A 9,437-nucleotide genomic window follows, 5' to 3' on the forward strand; every position below is an offset into this window, starting at 1 on the left:
GAACAGAATATGACTTGGAACAAATTAATATAACCTTCTTTTAATAGGACAAACTATAGTTTATTTATGTGGCTGCCTCATGTAACGGAAAGACTAGAAGAAGGTGGGACAATACAGGAAACAGAGAAGACAAAAAGGTCTTCTTTATTCAAAGGTCTCCTCAAATGGTTAGGAAAATCCTATAATAAAGAAAATATAAAATTTGAGATAAATAGAATGTCGTGGGAATAAACAAGCACAGAATTGCAAGGAATAGAAAAGAAATCTTTGTCTGTAGCAAGTGATTAAATCAGTGGTGAAATTTAGCAAAGTCATAGTGAGAGTTTTGGGAGGTTCTGATGACCATTTCGCTTCTTGATGAAGGAAAGAGACATTTGGATGTACAAAAGAGGGATGGTGGAAAGACCTCTGAAATTAAAATATCAGTCCCTGAAGCAAAAGGACTTACTGGTGGTGTTATGAGGCCTGCTACGATGTGCAATAGCCCACTGTCTTCTACACTGTAACTGCAGCTGGCTTTTCCTCTAGGTGGTTATACAGCCAAGACAGAGGCATCATAGTTGAAAATGGCAACATGCAACAATGAAACAGAGGACAACTCAATGCACTACAGTGCATCAGGGCAGCCACTTCTCAATAACAGAAAGTTCATTTATGTGCTGACATGTTTTTCCTCTTTTTCACTACTCTTCACTGGCAACCAGTCATACAAGCTTCATGTATATAGCTTTCAAATAAAATTTAAAATGTATTGTCTACACACACTTCAGTCATGCATACGAACCATAAGGGAAAAAAACATATTCACCTGATTTTTGGTCTGTCATATGAACAGTCTCAAAAAGTTTAGGAAGTGGTAAAAATTTGAGTATGATCAGGAGAATAGCTTCTTCAGTGATTATAGCCACTAATACTGAATATATCAAATGACCACTCTCGTTTTTGAAATACTTAAAATTTATATAACTTATGATGTAATATTTGTTTTATTTAAAACTGAATTCCTGTTGTATATAAGATCCTTGTTCCATATGAACAATTCTTAAAGAAAATGTTTCTGTATTTTTTAAGTAGTTAGTATAATTAAATTTAATTAAACTTAATTTGTTAAAATTTTAAACTGTTTTGGCTACAATTTACATCTTAAAAATCATCCAAATTACATGTAAGTAAAGCAGGAACTTGTACCGTTTCTGGAAATTCTTTTGATAAGTATCAGCTGTAATAATCTTCCATCAGTATTTTAAAAATAACAGGTTTAGAGTCTTATGTTGCTATATTAAAGCATCAAATAAGAGAGAATGAGAGAATGCCAGGTCCCCAGGATCTAACTGCTACAGTTAATTCTACAATGTGTTACCCTTAGTCAATTCACTGAATTTATGCATGTAACATATTTCAAATCACAATCCATATTAAAGGAAGAGAAAACCAGTGCTTGCCATAAATATATGGAGGGAAATGAAATTTACGGCACAGCAATATAAAAATGTGCTGAATAGACTAGCGTTACTTTGAAAATCTGGTAAATCCTGTAGCAGGTATAAATGGAACGTGTCATGTAGATAGAACTTAGATTTATCATTGGAGTAATTGCAATTTTAACAGTCTTTTCAAAATACAACAAACACTACAAATAATCCAGTCCCATAACACAAAGGGTTATTGTCACCCTCTTTCCCAGGATTTGTCAGGCCCATGTTCCCTGACCTGAGCAATTCAGTAATTCACAAGTATTGTTACCCTCCCCTCCCCTCTTGCTTCCCAAACTAACAAAAACAACAAAACCTTCATAATCCTGACTAACTCCAGTCTGTTGGAAGTACCTTGAAGGAACACCAGATGGAAAACTCGTTCAGAAGAATTTTATGGAGTGACTCCTCAAGTCTCCACAGGTAGCCTACTTGGTGGTCTATGAATAAAGGAATGCATTTCAAAGAGCCTTGTGATTAGGATCAGTGTCTGGGTAGGTTAATTAGAGCTAGCACTTGACTAGTGTTGTTTGTGGAGAACATGACTGAGATAGAATAGGATATAAAATATAAAATAACTCTGTTAAAAGTCCTGGGAAAGTAGAAGAAGGAAGTCAGAGACAAAAGGGAGAAGATAGATTAAGGTCCATGTAGATGGCCACAGAAATACCTTGAAAAGCTCAAAGGAGGCAGCAAAGAAATAAATTTGGAAATCTGGTACACAGACAATCCAGCAATACAGTTAGCTATTTACATCCAACTAAAGGTGCAATTACACACTTAATCTGTTACAGCACTCCTGTTTGGAGACATTTGTGGTTGGTTTTTTTTTTTTTTACATGTCAAAAGACAGAGGGAGTGCTTTTAATACTGTAATTTGTTATTGGATAGAAACAGCTGTATATATTCAGTCTCAGAATTAAACTTATCCTCAGTGTCCCTCACTACCTGATCTAGTTAACTTTGAAATTTACTTCCCTATTTCTACAGCTTATTTGGGCATAGTACCTCTTACATGGCATATTTCTGATAGTTAGACCCTGACTCTGAACAGGTGACCATTCAAACAGCGTTATGTCCATTTGGAAAATAAAAATAGGGGTCATCCAAATTGTGAAAGTATAATTTAGAAAGACAACTATTATTTCATCATAATGTATTTTGTGCTGAATAAAAGGAAAAAGTAACATGAACATCACCTTCTAGCATATATAGCTTAAATATACAGGGAATATAGTGAGTCTGAGATGCAATTAAATGTATTCTCCTTTTGTCTCTTTTTCTGTTTCTTTGCCTCCCTATATATGTGCATTCATATACATATATTTTTACGCGTATGTTAAAAATAAAATAAAATAAAATAAAATAAAACAGAAAATCATGCCTTTACTTCTCTAGTTAATGAGTCTTTCTCTGAGAAAGGGGTATATAAACAATCTGTCCTACTGACCAAAATTAGTATTTTTTCTGTCTCCTTTGTGTACTTGTTTTAGTAAATTATCTTGTTGTTATTATTACTATAATCTTTCAGTTTTCCTTTATTTTTCCCAGCCATAGACCTGTAGTTTCAGGCTAAAATAATGGAAAAGGAATAAAGTAAAATAGGTAATAATCTCTTCAGTCTTTTTTAAGTGTGAATTTAGTAAGAGAATTTCTTTTCGTGTGTGTGTGTGTTAGTGTTCCAAAATCTTCTTGGATTTTTCTCAAAGCTAATATTTTAACACTGTTGCCAGGAAGAAAAAAAATTGCAAGCACAAGCTGCTGTTATGAAAACATCGCTCTTCTAATTCCAGGCTTGTTTTTAGTGTCCCCTTGGGTGCCATTCTCCCAGCACCATAGGTTTCTCTTCTGTTCTTGCGATTTCTGTTGATCGTGTGTGCATGGCCTCTACCATCTGCCCACAGCAGGTCAAGGAAATAAGCAGCACTGGTAAATACTTTTCTTGACATAAATACCACTAAACTTTGAGTTAGGCAAACAAACAAAAAATCCATGTAAAGTTAAACTTACTGATCTAGTCATTCTAGCAGTACTTATCATTTATATTTCTATAATAGATGGGGAAAAATCCTAGGAAAAGAAAATTAAATAAAGTTTGGATGATCTGCCAATACTACAGATAATTTTGTGAACAATTTTTTGCATCCCAGTTAAACAGTAAATTATCAAAACTCAAAACAAGGCTGGGGAGGGGAGAAGAGGAAGAGAAATCTCAATCTAGTCCATACTGTTAGCCAAGATTCATTGGTTAACCCACACATAGTTAGTTCCAATTCATTTTTTACAGAGACAGACACACATGCACAGACACAGACACGCACATTAGTTGAGGCCGATGTACATTAAGTACTCACAGTTACTGCAACTACCTTTGTCTCTATGCAGGCATAAATTGAAACCAAATATTAATGTTCAGTGCATTGCTTATATCCTTACCTAATGTCTGTGACGGCTTCCTCAAAGCAGCAATATCAAAACAGGTTTATGCAGCAGCAGCAGGAACTCCATGTCCAGATCTTCACTAATGCCCACCTTGTTCACCCTGTTATCACCAAAACGGACTCTAGCTCCTAAGTTTGCATCCATTTGATGAGTGCAATTGACAGCTACTGAGTTATTTGTACCCTTAAGCCCCCTCATATCATCGTGTGCCTGGACTTGCAAGGCCCCTGATATCACCCCAAGCCTGCACTCCTCTATGCTCCACTTTTTACTTTAGGGTCACAGACAGTTCATTCTATACAGAATAAGTAGTTGTTATCACCGTCTGTTATTCAATATGTGTTTATATTCCAATATTCTTGAATCCATAGGCATTATATTACACAACTGCATTGCACTGAAACATGAAGGGTTTAATCCTGCTACTGTTTGAAAAAATATTTACTCTTAAACTACTAATAAAATTTCTTCTCCCTCCCTTCTCCTTCCTTTCCCTCCCCTTTCTTTTATATTTTCCCCTTCTGTTTCTTTGGGGTTTCTTTCAATGCTGTTTACCTTAATCTTCTTCATGCTGTTTTTATGGGAATACGGGTCTATGGAAAATAAAGGAATAATGTTCCATTACTTTACTGAAATAGTACCAAACTATTTTTATAGATAAGCTTATACAGAATTATTAAGAAATTATTTCTCCCCTTTGTATTCAAGGCCTGAAAAAATGGGAAAGTTATTAAATGTTTTAAAAAAGAGTGGCCCATAATAAGAAAACAAATTGTCTTAACATCCTTTGAAGTCATGTTGAATTGTCTTAATTTTCAGGAGCTTTTTGTATTAATATGTATCTAACACCATAATAATTTGGTTCTGATTCACCAAATGAATTGCTGTGTAGATAGGACTCCATGCAGCAGTAATTTCACACTAACAACAGTAACAACTTTGGGTTGAGGAAACAGGAAGAACTGATAGTTGCTTAGTGGAAGCCTTACAAGGTCCAGGGGAAACCTTACTTTCTAAATCCTGTTGAAAAGAATATCCGACAGGAAACAAAAAGGAGATGATACTTTTAGGCTGCTCATACATTTGTTGGAGAAAATATTAGCTCTGAGCTAGGGTAATGAAAAAGTAGCATATTCCCTTAACTTTAGTCCAACATAAGATTTCAGTTTACAAAATGTTGATCAGATTACTCCATACAGTACTAAAATTCAATGCAAATATTAGATCTTGCTAACACCTACATATTCTAGCATTCATAAGACTCCCCTGCCAATTACTGCTGTTTGTAAATGGGATGGATTCTGTAATTCTATTCTTAAACTATTTGCAAACAGCCACATCAATGCCGTATTTTTCAGTTGCAAAGAACTGATTATGTAGGCAGTATAAAGATTAACGTGTTAAATTTATGTTTGTTATTCCAGAGATTATGATGATGAAAAAGTAAAATTACATCTACTTTGTTAACCTGTGATAAAGCCAAGTCATGGTAAATCTGGTATTTTCAATAAAAACCCTAGAGAAATGAACAGTCTATTCCTACTATGCATATGCTAATGCTTGCAATAGGGCCAGTTTTCAAAGGTTCAGAATGAAAATTTAGATGAACCTGAAGATCATGTGAGTTTTCAGATGGTGAAGGTGGGGAGAAGAAATAAGCCTGCAATTTATAATGGAAAGTTTGGACAGAATTGCTGAACAAGGAGTATTGAGAGGCCAGCTTCTAGACTAGATGGAAAGATAATCATGGAAAGATGTTAACACATAACCATGGCAATAAGGCAGAAAAAGAGACAGGCTTGTGGGGACATAGCAGGAACAGGGCTGCTCCACAAGGGAAGACAAGCCAGTAGCTGAAGCTGACCACAACAAAGGGAAAGGGCAGTGACTAGAGTACCAAGGGACGCAGTCACAAGGTATCCGAACAAAGCTCGTTCCCATCAGTGGTCTAGTGATCTCCAGACAAGGTGAGGAAACAAGGCATATCAAGGCTTCACCCAGGAAGTCCAGTCAACAAGTCAGGACACCAGGAGACAGGAATAGAGACAGAACTGGGAACTGGACTATTTATCATACATGTCAGGCAAGACCTGGGAGCCTGAGCCCCCTCACTATTGCAGCTGTGAGTGGAGGTCCTAGGTTTTACTAATGAGGGTAGGTAAGGCCTGTTGGTGCATACTGGACTCCAACAAATCTAATGGAAATATTTTAAATATGGGAATTAGGTCTTCATTCAACAAATTACTTCTGTTACAGACACATTTTTGTGGTGGTGTCCAGTTTTGTAGAGTAATTAACAGCTTTCCATAATGGTGTTCATTCTTTTGCCTCTAATAACTTTATGATGATGTCCATTAGTTCCCAACATTCATTCATTCAAATCTACACAAATATATTCACAAAAATAACATATAAAGAAGGATGTGACAGCAAATACAACAGGAGATTTTATCTTAGAAGGATTTTCAACTGCCTTTTGCCCACATACCAATAAATCCCGCAAGTCATGCAGTAAACCAATAGACGTACAGCATCTCTGTTGTTAGTTGAATCATATCTTGCACACACAGACTGCGATATAATGCATTCAGTTAATAGAAATCTTGGTGTAGCACTGCAATTTATTTTTCAAGAAATAATTTCAAAGGCTTTTGAAATTATTTTCTTGTTTGTTTTTTTCAGCTTTTTTTTTTTTAAATAGCTGTAGACCACAATACAGGACAATAGTGTGGTGTGTATAGTTTAAAAGTAACTCTAATCTTCAAAGAAGACAGTGGAGATGTTCCACTTGCTTTTTATATTTACGTGTATTTACATTATCTAGAATTTATCTCTTCATGTGTTTTGCCATTAAAAATGAGTGGAAAACACTAGATATGAAAATAAAACATTAATTTTACACTTTTATTGATAGTGATCTTGCTCTTAAATACAAATTTGTGTAATTAAGTCTATTATAAGGAATTTCAACACTGAACTTATTTAACTATATTTTTCTTCAATGATACCATTCTTCATTGCCACGACACTGTAAATAAGACAATAGAGATGTCCATTTGGGATGATAGATATAATATGCAGGCATAATGGCCTGGAAAAGGAGCAATTTACATAACTTGAGTCCCTTCGAAATTAGGCATCTAGATTTAATAACTTGTACAGAATCCCTCTGAAGACAATGGAAGATAACTTCAGGGGGAAATTTATTCTTTATTATAGCAACCCTAAAAAACAAATGGACCCCCTCTTCCTTACAATTCCTCTCTTATTCCTCAACTAGAAGGAAACCATTTACCCTAGCCTAGATATAAATTGGAGGTGTCTGAAGTTAGATAAGGTGGATTTTTCCGTGATGTATTCACCATGCACTGGTTATGTTCCTAGACAGAAGTAAGCTTTCAAATAAGCATCAGTCATGGTTCATTGCTTTTGTTTACTTGCTTTTGCTATAACTAAAAAATGTTTCCAAAAAAAATGCAGAATATTATTGATAACCTACCACAGGTTAAAAGAAGGCGACATCAGCTTACTTGGATTTTTGTTTTGTTATTGGTTGTTTTTTTTTAAAGATTGTGTTTGAGTTAGTGACCTAAAATCCTTATATAATTGAGAGAAACAAGTACTTTTATTATGCTTTATTTACTATAATTTTAGATGTTTATAGTAGGATGAGCTGAGTGTACACATAAACATTTGGGTAAATTAATTTAATCTGGTGTACCTCATTCACCAACACATGCACAGGCAGGAAAGGATGAAAGAAAGCATTGCACAGATATTCACAGATCTTGGTCCAAAAATCATGGAGAGCAATGGGTAGGTGGTCACTGACAAATGCAATACTTAGATCAAACTCTTTAAGTACCCACAGATTTTGCAGAACTGGTGTACTGTTAATATTAGCTTCTTTATGAAAACGACTTGTAAGCGGTTATTTGCCCTACTTTAATCCATTCTAGCAAGGGGGATATTTGGGAGGATGAGCGAGGCACATCCTATTTAAAAGTGCTTCAGTGATTCCAGCTATTATGTAGATTTACTCCACTGTTCTTGCAGAATGACATTCAAAAAGGAAACAAATACTAAATAGTGTGAAAATGAACATGATGAGTACCAAATTTTTGTCAATTGTTGAACTTGTTTCTCTGTTCCAGAAAACTTTCTGAGTTAATTTCAGCTTGATGACACATATGTCTTATTTTGGAAAGGCAAAATTATCTAACTTATGCTCTGCATCGTACACTGATTCCTCTCTAAAACTAGGAATTAACATGATATGGGTCAACACTAGGATCTGTCTCAATACTTTTTCTAAGAGTTCAAAAATTCTCAAAACCAATATGATTTTAATTTTAATATATGTCTTTTCCATTGGTAAAACAGGATCTCCTTATCTATGACGGTGTTACAACATTGGTGGATAAGGGAAGAGCGACTAACATCATCTACCTGGACTTATGCAAAGCATTTGACACTGTCCCACATGACATCCTCATCTCAAAATTGGAGAGACATGAATTTTGACGGATGGAACACTTAATAGATAAGAAATTGGCTGGATGGTTGCGCTCAAGGAGTTGCGGTCAACAGCTCCATGTCCAAGTGGCGAACAGTGACAAGTGGCATTCATCAGGTGTCGGTAGTGGGGCTGATACTATCTAACATCTTTGCTGACGACATGGATGGGGGGATAGAGTGCACCCTCAGAAAGTTTGTTGTCAACCCCAAGCTGTGTGGAGCAGTTGACACGCTGGAGGGAAGGGATGCCATCCAGAGGGACCAAAACAGGCTAGAGAGGCGGGCCTGTGCAAACCTCATGAAGTTCAACAACTTCAGCAAGGTCCTGCACGTGGGTCTGGGCAATCTCATGCACAAAATCAGTCTGGGCAATGAGTGGATTGAGAGCAGCCCTGAGGAGAAAGACTTGGGTCTGTTGGTGGATGAGAAGCTCAACATGAGCCAGCAGTGTGCACTCACAGCCCAGAAAGCCAACTGTATCCTGGGCTACATCAAAAGAAGTGTGGCCAGCAGGTTGAGGGAGGTGATTCTGCCCCTCTACTCCACTCTAGTGAGACCACACTTAGGGGTACTGTGTCCGGCTCTAGAGTCCACAGCACAGGAAAGACACAGACCTGTTGGACAGGGTCCAGAACAGGGCCATGAAGATAATCAGAGTGCTGGAGTACCTCTCCTATGAAGACAGGCTGAGGGAGTTGAGGTTGTTGAGCCTGGAGAAGAGAAGGCTTCGGGGAGACCTTATTGCAGCCTTCCAGTGTCTAACGGGGGGCTACAGGAAAGATGGGAAGGGACCCTTTATCAGGGACTGTAGTGATAGGATGAGCAGTAATGGTTTTGAGGGTAGATTTAGATTAGATGTTAGGAAAAAATTCTTTACTGTTGCGGTGGTGAGACACTGGAACAGGTTGCCCAGAGAAGTTGTGGATGAACCCTCACTGGAAGTGTTCAAGGTCAGGTTGGATGGTGTTTTGAGCAATCTGGTCTAGCGGAAGGTGTCCCGGCCCA

This window comes from Charadrius vociferus, unplaced genomic scaffold (genome assembly GCF_000708025.1).
Source record: "Charadrius vociferus isolate BGI_N301 unplaced genomic scaffold, ASM70802v2 scaffold9, whole genome shotgun sequence".
NCBI lineage: Eukaryota > Metazoa > Chordata > Aves > Charadriiformes > Charadriidae > Charadrius > Charadrius vociferus.